The 12,374-nt window shown below is 48.3% G+C and overlaps 1 protein-coding gene across 2 annotated transcripts in view; it reads right to left on the bottom strand.

Moving 5' to 3' along the window:
* Positions 1 to 12,374, bottom strand: part of LOC128276105 (dual specificity protein phosphatase Mpk3) — a 31,277-nt gene that overhangs the window by 5,522 nt on the left and 13,381 nt on the right. The window lies entirely within an intron of this gene.

Below are 12,374 nucleotides of genomic sequence, written 5' to 3'. Positions count from 1 at the left end.
CCACCGTTCGAGAGAGCAGCGTGCGTGCCACGCCAGAGCCACGGCTCCTCACTCAGAGTCGGTCGGTCGTCGTCAGTAGTCTCGTCGCGTCGGCACATAAATATTCGCATACATAATCCCCCGCAACCGGTACCCACGCAGCCGACCCCCGGCGACCGAAAGAGAGAAAGAGAGAGAAATTGTGGGGCAAGAGGAGACATAAAACATAAAAAAACTACACCCAACACGCGCGCGTGGCCTTGCGCTCCCGGCCCGACCCGGCAAAGAAACCGAAAGTCTCGTGGCCGCCTCCGTTGGAGTGTGTGGGGTGTGTGGGCGGTCAGACCAGAACGAAATGCGTGGGTGTTCTCTTCTGCTCCGATGATCGAACTTTGGCGACCCAACAATACACCGAAGAATCACACCAACACCAACGGACTAACGGAACGGCACGGAATAGCGTTATATGCTGGCTGGCTGGCTGGAACACGGTACACTATTTTACGCGTCCTGCCGAAGTCCCGAAATAGACACTGCGATCTTCATCTTCTCCGTCTCCTATTCACGGGAAAGGAAGCTTCGACGAATTCCGTGCTGTGCCGGCCACAGAAAAGGATGATAATTCAATAGCAACATGGCACGCCATCGACCGGAAGGAATCTTCCTGTCGTTCGATCGAACTTTAAATCTGGAAGCTCGCGTTCGTTTATGTGTGAGAGAGAGAAAGAAGGATTCTAATGAAGGACACTACGGATTCATTCACCAAACACACCATCGGCATGCTTTCGTGGTGGTGGTGGTGAGGTAAAAGCACTATTTGTAAAGCTCACCACATCCTTGCTCTATCACGCTCCTTCTTCGCTCACTCGTGCCTTTTCACTCTGTAGTGCACATACACACCGACAAAAGCCATGGCCTGCTGCTATGTACAACGCGCGTTAGGTAGTGGCGCTTTTGTGGTACCAAAGTTTTTTGGGGAAAATTCCGGTTCGTGGACAGATGATCCCCTAACTGGTCCTGGACACGCACACATACGGGGCGCAGCACACCTTTCAAATGGGGCGCCATCGCCATCACCGCGCCGTTCTCGCCGAGAATCGTTGGCTCCACCGTTCCCGAGTCCAACTTTCGATCGATTTTTGGCTCCGATTCCGTCCGGAGACACTGTGTGTGTGTGTCTCCCCCGGTACTACGGAATATTGTCCTTTAATGTTTGTCCTTGTGGCACGCTGCAGAGGGGCAGCGGGCGACTGCGGCGTTCATTCACAAAATTTCACGCGGCCTGCAAAAAGGAACATCAAGGCCGCGTGTGGAGGAGAGGTTATTTTCATCGCATCGGGAATTCGTGAGCCGGGACAGGAGTTTGTGAAAATTCGGAACGAAGTGCACATTTTTTTGGTCGGTCATCTACTCTACTCTCGGCTCCGTGTAGGTGGCGCACAGCAGGACCTTTCTTGTGAGACTCGGCTCGCCCCGGGTTATTTCCAAAACTTTATTTAGGGTTTTTAGTTATCTGTGGTTGGGGCCGAGCAGAATACACGAGAGAGGGTATCCTTTTTGGCCAGAGTTCGGGCCAAAACATCCTTTGGGATGCATTTATAGCCTGAGCCTGCCTGCCTTCTGTGGGCGTTTAAAATAAAATTCCAATTATAGAATGAATCCCGCAGAGCACTCCGTTCGTCGACCACTAACTCCACTGCTGCTTCGGCCTTTATTGATTGATTCCTCCACATCCCGGCGGCGGCTGGTGTGGCGCAACCACACTGGTGAGCCACTGGAGCAGTGCTGCTGGGTCTGTGGGTGTCAGCCCGAGCAGCTCTTCCCCCCCGAGTACTATGTTTAGCTTTCAATTACGAGATAAAGCGGCGGATGACAGCGGCCCCGGCAGTAGTGAATGGGACCGACCGGCGGAACACAGGCCGGACCGAAGGACGACACCTACACGTAACACGTTTGCTGTTTTAGACACCGTTACCTCACCGGGTTCTCTCACTGCCTCGCTGTCAAATCAATCGGGAAACTGGGAAAACATCGCACGCGCCTCGGTTGTGTCACTAGGTCTTCGGAATGGTCTTCGTGACCGAGAGGGGATGTTTTCCTATGCTGATTCCTATGCTTAAGGTTAATAGTGTCTGGCAGAATGTTGGTTAGTTGGTGAAATTTTGGATAATTAAAGGCGCATCGGCAAGGAGCGCCCGATTTGATTGGTCACCGGTTTTCGCATGCTGCGCCACCTCTTAACCATTCCAGTGTCTTAGGCGTTTTCCATAACACGCTGCCAACGTGTGGTAATTTTTTTTTAATCGGAAAAATTCGCTTCGAAAATTCGTCAAAACTTCGCCGTCCCCCGGCCAAACGATGACCCGAAAAAAATTCGATTGCCTGGGCCCGCAAAAACACTAGGGGAACAGCAGCGACTCATAGGTAGCACCACTGACTTGTATGCAAAGTTGCATGCAATGTTGTGTGTAATCTTTTGTGAAGCACTTGTACACAAGTCATGCACCGGCAAATGGCAAGCGATAATAATGAAATATTCCAAAAAATATTGTTTGAAATTTTTCCTTGTAAATTTGTACGGGAAGATGGCACCAAAATATTTCACTCGGACTAATATTGAAATATTGCCGAAAATATTGATTGGTCGTATCGTGCAACATTATTATGAAATTTTTCCATACAATGTTACTTGTAATATTGCGTACAAGTTTTGGAAACCAAATGTTGCATGCAAGTCACTGCTGCTACCTATCAGTCGCTCCTGCTTCCCTGGTCAAATTTTAAATTTGGCGGGTTTCGGATTGTTTTAGAAATTGTTTGTTCGTCGTCTGTTTCACTACTTCTGCAAAAGTACTGAACCAATCCGCGTGAAATTTTTCACAGCGTAGTTTTGCGACACCGGACAGGACAGTGCGACCCTTGCGCACCCCCGGGAAGGGGGGCTCCCTTACAAACGAAACAAAAAGTTCAGTACAATTCGAGTTGTTTTCAAACAAATCGAACCAAATTCTGCTGGCGGGGAACAGCTAGTTGTTCTAAAATAATTATATTCCAGTGTATAAGCGTTCGAAAGTAGCTCAAGTGTGATGAACAATGAACGGAATATTTGGCAAGCGATCAACATGAACCAAAGACTAAACTAAAGTACCCCAAAACAGCAAAACTTATGTAGTTCCAAAAATTGGATAGGTTCCAACGAATCGCCCCTCTCTCTCTCTCTTCATTTCTCTTGCTACCGATTGGCAGGTTGATCATTGATTTAATGTTTCACTTTAGACGTTGCTGTATTTTTGTAAGGCCACCGACCGAAGCCTGGCAGGAGCAGAAAATAAAGTTACATTTCTCGCAAAAAAGCTCTTCCCAACCACCGAAGGGGGACCACAAAATTATGCCATGCACACGCCACGTGTCGACGCCCTCTCCCAAACACCCAAAAACCGGCGCGCGGCGGCACTTGGAATTGGTGGTGGTGGTGGTCGTTGAATTATTATTTTTTGTCCACCGGCCGGATCTGCTTGCGATTTAAGGCGGTTCTCTTGAGCAAACTTAACGCCCCAACAGAGTCAGCTGAAAAATCTGCGCGTGTGTGTTTGTGCGGGCGATTTTTTTCTCGACGCCCCGACCAGAGCGCCGATTGCGGGATATAGCGGGTGTGCTGCGCGCCCACGCCATTCCTACGCGGTTTCCGGTCCGGTTCGTAATCTGTGCGGGGTGCCTGCTTGTTTGTGTGTGTGGAAGAGACCCCTTTCCAGCAATCAGGTTGATGCTGCAAAGCGAAAACACCGGCTCCGGCGAAACACCTAGAGCTAAGAGGTGGCGACCGGCTTTTAGCCGGCCGTCGTCAGGGTCGTGTGGCGTTGGCGGCGTGTGGGTGTTGGCGACGTAAACATCACGAACCTCCTACGATGGCAACAACGGCTTACCAAAAGAGACAGCAGCGGACCGCAGGAGAGGACCGTTACCGGTCCGAGAGCTACCTTTGGTTGGGGGAGCGATATGCGAACACGTGCGTGGCCAGGAGTGTTTGAAACGCCTTTCAAATGAACTCGAAACGAATGAGATTCTGGACACTTCTTTGGAGTTTCTGAGTTGTTTCACCATCTTTCTCGATGTCAGTCAAAGCATTAAACTTATTTTGTTTAAAAATTAGTCATAACAAAAAGGACAACTTCTTCAACAAATAGTGCTTGAGTTTCAGTTCAATTCTAGTGCTTCAATTAGTTACTCTGCAAGCCTACAAGTTGTTAAAATAAGGGCATTTCTATGGCGGAATTTGCTAAAACCCTTCAGTAGCTTATAAATGCTTTCTTATACTTGTTTCAGAAAAATTTTATAGGTGGCATCCAGTGGCATCTTGTGTCAGTATCCACAATGGAGCTGATTGGCAGTCTGGGGTGAACACTTATCTGGACGCCTGCCGACGACGGCCGGTGGGGACGTGGTGCAAAAAAGCAACAGAAACCCCGTAAAAAGCGGGACCACATTAAACGCGAAAGAAATTAAATCAAGAGCGGAGAGGTCGCCCCACGCGCGAAAACTAAGCACCACAGGAAAGATACATAAGGAAAGGTCCACCCGTCACCGCCGTCAACCCGCCTGACAGCCAACAAACATAAATGAGAGCCAGCCATCTACGATCTCGCTCGCTCCGAGTATCGATGACCCACGCGGCCTCCGACGGGTGCGTGGGTGTAATTCATTCATAACTTTGGCTTCGCCTCCCTCCACCACTTGAAAGGGAGCGAGAGAGGGCGAGAGAGAGAGAGAGGAAGAGAGCTCTCCTCCCGGCCCGGCTTGGAATGTTCGCTGCATGCCGCGCTCTCTATGTAATAAAATCGATTGCGGTTGGTTTCACTCCGCGCGTAGAATTCGTGTCGCTGTGTTCCCGCGTTGGTGGAACTAAGAAACCCGAGGGTCCGAGGGTTTCTGGGGGGTGGGTACACCATAGAAAAATATGCGGTATGCGCTGCTCTCCAAACACAAGCCGCCGCAGTTTCCCGCGTTTCCCCGTGCGTTCCTAGAAGAATAGTTGGGAACCCGGTTCGGAGCACATAAACCCCCCGCGTGTGTGTGTGTGTGTCGCCCACCCCACCCCGGTGAGGAGGGACTGACTGCGCATGTCCGAAGGCTCCCTCCCGGTGGTTGCAAAACCCGGGCTGCGTGGGATTCATTCAGTAAAATCGCAACCCCTCTCAGTCCACCATGACCCGGGTCGGTCCATCGTTCCGTCCGTCTGCCGTCGTTTGCGCAAGTCCCGCTTGCACCACTCACGGGTTTCGACTTCTTCCCGAGATGGCAGCAGCAGCACCAGCAGCGGCAGCGACCGCCATTTAATTCTTCTCAATGCCTTTTTGCCCGGTGAATGAATCTTTCGCCTGAACGGGCGCGCCGGGTCGCCCCCCACAAGGGTCCTGGGTCCGCATTCCGGTGCATCGGGTGGCGCGCGGCGAGGTGGTGCATACTTCACACACCCCGAGTCAATGAATTTCTTTTTGTTTTGCCCCCGTTTCGCGCTCCTCTTGGGCCACTTTCCATTGATCCGGGAGCCCACAAGCCAGCCGGATGTGACCACCGAGCGCGCGCGCGGGCGCACGCGAAAGAGAGAGGCAGAGACCCGGTGGGAAGGGTTTTAGCATACACGCGTAAGAAATGCAAATGAATGCACTGTGTCTTTGGCATGCTTGAGAGCGCGCCTAAACGGGGGACGAGGGTCCGAAGCTAGGGCGGCGGCACCCAACCGTAACGTCGGTTGCCGGCCCGGGCCCAACGGAGACGGCCAATTTTCATTATGTTTTCCAGACCGTGTCCCGGCGACGTTCCAACAACTCCTCGTCGTCGTCGTCGTCGTCTGGGGCGTGCGTAGCAGTCGCCGTTGTGGTCCCCTCAGTGGTCACCACCGAGACGAAAGGAAGTCAAATGGCATTAAGACACTGGCTCACACGGCACTGCTTAATATTGGGGTTGTGTGTGCCTCGCTGCCTATATTAATATTACGCAAACAGTATTCAGAATGTTCAATACAGGAATTAGGAGCTGAGTTGTGTCCGGCCGCTTCCGTCGCATTTAAGAACATCGTCGTAGAATCCGTCAACGAATGCGCAATTCCCGCTTGGGCGGAAGTTCGGCTGAAACTCTTGGAGATGTTACCAATACATTAACACACAGTGCAAAGGCATTATCAGGTATTTACTTAATTTACCTTCGAAACGTTCGAAAGCCACGACGACAACGAAAACACTGTCTTCGATCAACGTCGTCGGTATGTCAAAAACAGTAAACAGAGTTTAACAACATTGTCAATCCAAGTAAACACAGCGCACAGTGGGGAATATGTAGGAAAAAAGGCGGACATATTTGTTTTTAGGAAGAATCTATGGACTTTTTCGAACTTTTTTGTTTTGTTTGCATGTGTTTTGATTAAATTCAACTTTTTATGTGTAATACACGCGTTCACGTGTATTACACGTTCGCGTTCGGTTTTTTTTTCGTTATTTTAAGGTGTTTTAACGCCTGAGCTATGCAATCTGCATTACACCAAAATGTTTTGAATGCATAATCTTCTGCAAATATCGAATTACTGATAAAAAGCTAATGCCTTATGAAAACATAATGTGTAAAAAAGGATATGAAACGATCGAGGAGCTTTACCCATTGCGTTTGTGGGAATTTGGAAACAAGTAATTATTACCATCCAAAGTATCCAACCCATGAACTGTTATTTAAACGTTTGATAGAATACTTATTAGTCTACTTCTTCATCCAAACTTAAATCGGTATTATCTACATGATTCGATACATGATCAATCGCGATATCGTCATTGATGTTTTCCTTCATGATAAAAAAAAAATCCTGAACTACATTAGGAAAACTAGGTTTATGGTTTTTTCGCTGCCTATAATGAAATAGAACTAATGTTAAGGTCACTGCTATGTATTGTAGGAATGAAAGTGTCTTCTAAACAGCTAATGGTGATTAAAATATTCTTCAAGGAATGCAACCTGCATTTATGCAAGAAAAAACACATATTGCAACACATATTCAGTTAGCCACATACTGCACATCGAAAAGAAATAAAATTTACACAACGTAGAATTCAATACAAACGTATATTGTGAAAGAGGTAAATACTTATTACCTGCAAAGGGTACATTCGGTTGTTCGAATATAAGATAGAGATTTTACTTAGTTTATCTAAACACAATAGAAAAGGCATAAAGGCAATATGGCCATTTCATAAACAACATAGAGGCCAGGCACCTTCTTATGCATCAGGAATTGTTTTGTTAAAAAAACCTAGCGAACGAAGTTGCAGGTATATACAAGCAAAACTTACTGGAAATAGTTAAAAATGGCTTAAACTTTAATTGTAATGCCTAGTTTAGTTGCGCAAGGCCGCGGAAAAATTTAGTGCAGCGGTGCGCCAAGCTCGATTAAGCAACACCAGCCTACTCCTGTAGCGTTTGTGATGTGATTCAACCCCATCTGTCCGATAAAAACCGGGTTGATTTGCTCTGATGAAATTGAAGTTGGCTGAGAAACGTCTCTAGTTACTTCTCACTGAGAAAGATGTCGGTCAAAGGGCGACCATAAAACGGTCGGCTTAAAACTCTTCAAAGAAACCACCTAATCCACCAATAAAACCCGAACGAAAAGTGTCTCCCGGGCGCTCCGGGGATCACTCACTCACACGTCACGCGTCGTCCATCGCGCGCGCGGAGTTAATGTTATGTGCGTGTCGAAACAGGTTCAATCAACTGACACAGGGGCGCCGTCCCATCCCCAGAATTACGTCATCACCAGCCACAGCCAGCCACCGGACTGACGTCAGGATGAAGCGAAACATCCGGCACGCGCGCGCGGTCGCCCCTGTGTGTGTGTGTGTATCTTCGATCGAGACAGAATCGGTTCTAGAGCGAGGATTCTGCTGGCCGACGTCATCATGCCGCCACCCCGCGTACATCCGGTGGTGGTCCCACCATCTCTCTCTCTCTCTCCCTTGCTGCGCTCCGGTTGGTTTAGTGTCTGTTTTTTAGTGCTTTTTGACACGCAAACCACCTGCTCTCCGCCGTCGTCGTGTGCTAATGTCACTTTCCAGGCCGGGGCGGGCCGGGCGGACAGAAAGGATGTAATGTCCTGCACATGGCGCGCGTGGGTTAGACAAACTCGAACCGCCGCTCGAGGCCACAAAGAAGGCCCAATGATTTCAAGACTCCACGACCGCAAAACTCTTCGCCGAATCTTTGCCGGGCCGATAAAAGAGATCGGGGACATTTTGGGGCCCGGAACATGGGAGTGAAAATTGCGGTTTACACAGGGAGTCCACGCGACGCGGCTCGGAATCCTTAACATTGTCGGCCGCAAAAGCAATCGGGTGTTAATCGCGGGGGTAACGAATTTAGATACTTTTTTGCAAACTCGGCGCACTCCGGCGGTGGTAATAATTAAGGAGGAGGATCTGGAAAGGACGGGCCCTGCGGGTGCTGCTGCCCCGGAGAGAGCTACCAACGGATCCAAAAATTAGTAGGAATAAGAAGTTATGTTTGGTCTCCACAAAAACACCCACAACCTGAGAATTGCGCGGGCGGCGTGGTTCGGACTGGAGCCTTTTCCCGTAAAAGCTATTCTGGGTTCTGGCGCGGCGAGTGTGCCGCTTGCTGCCCACGACGGAAGGATCAACCTTTTTGATGGAGTGCGGACCACGCATTCGGCGAGAGTTGTGCTGCATTCTGCGGCGCCCACTCATGTGGGGGGCCAGGAGCCGGAGGTGTTGACGCGCACGCAGCCACTCTGACGCCACCGGACGACCGGGCGTCTCCATGCGCACGGACGCAGCCGGTAGCACGGTGGGAAAAGGCCGCTGCAATCACCAGCATTCTGGTTCTGCGGCGGTGGTAGTGTAACACGGTCCCCGGTGGTACTTTTCCATCGGTTCACCTTGTCCGGACGTAGAAGGACGTCACGAGGCCGTGGAAAAAAACAGAACGGATCGTCTTCTGAGGAAAGGGTATATGACTCGACATCCTCCAAAAATAGCGTGAGACACTTTTGGCATTAAATTTTAACAATCTGAAATTTGGCGAAAATAGGGAACTCACAAGACCAATTGCTCGTCCAGGGTCTGTCTCTCTGTCCACTTCAATCTGAAAGCTCAAAGCAACTTGCGGGAGGGTAGAAGAAAATCGGAGATAAATATAAGGTTGGGGAAAAAGAAATCGACGTTTTTTGCGCGAACTTCAAAACATTATTTAAGATACTTTTAATTGTCCGATTTGCGTCAAATATGCACCATTTTGTTGGAAAATTTGTTGCCTTTTAAAAACTTCCTTCATAATACCTCTCTTTCAAAAGGCTTAGTCGTTATTGGCAAAAAACTCGAGCAATTCATTTTCACAATTCTTTTTTGATCTCAGGTTTTCATCACTCAGGAAATTTTGTAATGCGTAAAAAAGTGTCAATTGTTTAGTACAAGGTCCGCACTATACGGTGAATGCATTAAAACTTCCCAATCAAGCTCCCGGACTTTCTGACGAGTCATTAAAGACGACCGTAACATTTCGTTGTCCTGGTGGAACACAAAACCTCTTCCGATGACCGATTCTGGTCGTTTCTGGTCAATTGCTAGCTTCGAACGGTACAGTAATTGACAATAGAGATCAGAATTTTATGTTTGACCACACGAAAGCAACTCACAATAAACGGTTCCTCTCAAGTCCCACCATAAACCCAGTAGAACCTTACTGGCTGTAAGTTCTGGTTTGACCACCCTGTACGCTGCTTCAACACGCTTAGACCACGATCATTTTCACACAGTATTGTCGTATGTATCCCATTTAACATCCCCAGTACCCATCCGTTTACGAAATGTGTCAATTTCATTCCGTTTGGCCAAAATTGCGCAAATGGAAATTCGCGCCATCATGTTTTTAGGTGTAAATATGGTGGCGCCCAAACATTGAGCTTCTTTGTGGATCCAGCTTTGCGCAAATGGCTTAAAACTATTTGATTGTTAATCTTTAGGTCCTGGTCGATGCTCTGACTACTAACATGCCGACCAACTTTGATTATTTCTGTGATTTTATCGACATTTTCGATGACAGGTCTGCCTGTGCGAGATGCATCTTTAACATAAAAAATAACCGAAACGGGTCAACGAACCCAAAATTAAACGTTACTAGCTTTTAAAGTATCGAGACCATAAGCACCATGCACAATTTCAGCGGCCTAGCATGAATTTTCACCTTTATCGGACAAAAATGGTAAAATATACCCATTTTTTTCTTTGGTGACTTCCATTGTTTACACCCTATAACTCACAAACGAATGGAACAAACAATAAATAGTGAAAGCATCTTTTTAAGTGTGAAGTATCAGCTTTAAAACAAGCCTAAATTTAAAATTGTACGATCGATACTTCACGAGATATCGATCACAAAAGGCATCTGTCGTGAAAAACGTCGATTACTTTTTCCCCAACCTGATATATAGAATATGAAAGAGAATATGAAGGAGTATTTAGTTTGATCCTTTTTTATCTAAATTTGATCCTTCTTTTGTCAAGACACTCAGTCGAACATGTTGCAAAAAAATTGGCGAAAGTTGTCGTTCGAATCGTTTTCAGCTTAGCTCACGTTTTTGTTTGAATAAGAAGATCAACAGCGAAACGGAACCTTACGTTTTCGATGTATCAGCTAATTACCATGTACATTTTCATTTGATTATAAAACCAAAACGGCTGAATATTTTTCAATCCTTGAAGTCTTATTTGGAAGGTAGATTCGCCAAATTTATGTATAAAATACAATTTTGGTTCCAGAAAATTGGGAAAATGTCTTGAATGCACCTTTCAAATAAAAGTACAAGCATCGACAAATATTAAGCTGTAGACCCTGTAGCGCGGCATAGTGTTTACGTACCCTAAGATCGTACCCTGCTGTCAAATGTGTGTTTACGTACGCTAAGATCGAACCCTGCGAACAGTCAAAATTTGATCTGTCAACGGAAATAGAATAAACGTGGTCACGCACTCCATCTTTGGATGTTGTCCGTATCAGACGTATTCTGAACTTAAGTATTCTGTCTTCTGTCCCGTGTTTTCCGGCATCCTTTGCAAAGCCGTTTTTTTATAACCAAATGAAAAATTACACGTTAATTAACTCACCCTGTACAAATGCTATGACGCATAGAAGACGTGAATCTTGGTTGCATGCGGACGTGTCACTAACGACCCAAATAGATACTGAATTGTGTTTGGCCGGCCATTTGTTTAAAATATTCCCAGCGTCCAGTTGAAGCTACAAAAATACACAAAAATGTGCTCAGCCAGCCTCTCATTAGAATCCACACACAGTTCCACAGCGGATGCTGACACATTCTGTTCGATTCGCTGCGAAAACCTTCTTTTTCCTGTGTGTCTTTGGCCGAAGAAAACACTGCCCACACACACACGCACACACAAGCAGCGCAGCCGTCTCGCTTACTCGCCATTATCAGCACGTGGGTGACGACGAGGGCGCCTCGTGGGCTGCTGCTGGGTGTGGGTTCCATGTTCCAACCGCGCACGTGAAAAGCGTCGACAATAGAACTTTCTTCTGCCAAGAGCGAGCGACAAGCGTGGGCGGTAGTAGATAAAGCCACCTCCACACGCCAGTCAGCCAGCCCACGTGCGCGCGCTGCCGCTGCCGTGCTATATTCGGTTGTGGCTGGTGGGCTGCTGGCTGGCTTCCTTTGCCCGTCCTTCGGAAAGCTCCTCCAGAGTGTGTGTGTGTGTGTGTGTGTGCGGCCGTTCGTTCGTTCTCTCTGTTCGGTGCACTATTCTAAGGTAAAATTATTTTCAACCTTTCCAGGGGTCTCGACTTCGGCTCCGGTGGCCGCTGCGTAGTGTGCGTAGGCGCCGCCGCCGCCCGAGTGCTCCGATTCGGGGCGGTGGTTGTGGCGGAGGCGAAAGAAAGCTATCCTTCCGAAACCCGGCTCCGATGCTAGTGGGGTGGCGGCGGCCCCAACGGTGTGTGTAACCAACCGTAATCATTATTTGCATTCGGTGTGGGAGCCGGTGTTCCGGTGACGGGGAGGAAGCGAAAAACAGGAGGAAAATGGCCAACAAAAAAACACGAAAAGCTGCTGGTGGTGAAGGTTTTCCACTTACTCTGGCGGCGCCCACGAGCCGCCGCCGGGTCGCGGTCGGTCGGTCGGGCGGTTGATCGTGGGGGCCCTACGTAAAAGTTCGCGGCGGCGTATTTTTAGCTTTTCCTACAAATCCGGTGCGCAAATCGTTCTACGCCGCGCTGTGTACTTTTTGGAAGGGTGGCGGAGCGTTTTGCATCATTCGTCGAAAGCTCCCGATTCTCGTTTTCAGCCACCGAAAGTCCAAACCAAACAACCTCGCAGCTATCGTCCC

This window comes from Anopheles cruzii, chromosome 2 (assembly GCF_943734635.1).
Source record: "Anopheles cruzii chromosome 2, idAnoCruzAS_RS32_06, whole genome shotgun sequence".
NCBI lineage: Eukaryota > Metazoa > Arthropoda > Insecta > Diptera > Culicidae > Anopheles > Anopheles cruzii.
This window is presented reverse-complemented; position numbering and strand designations above follow the sequence as displayed.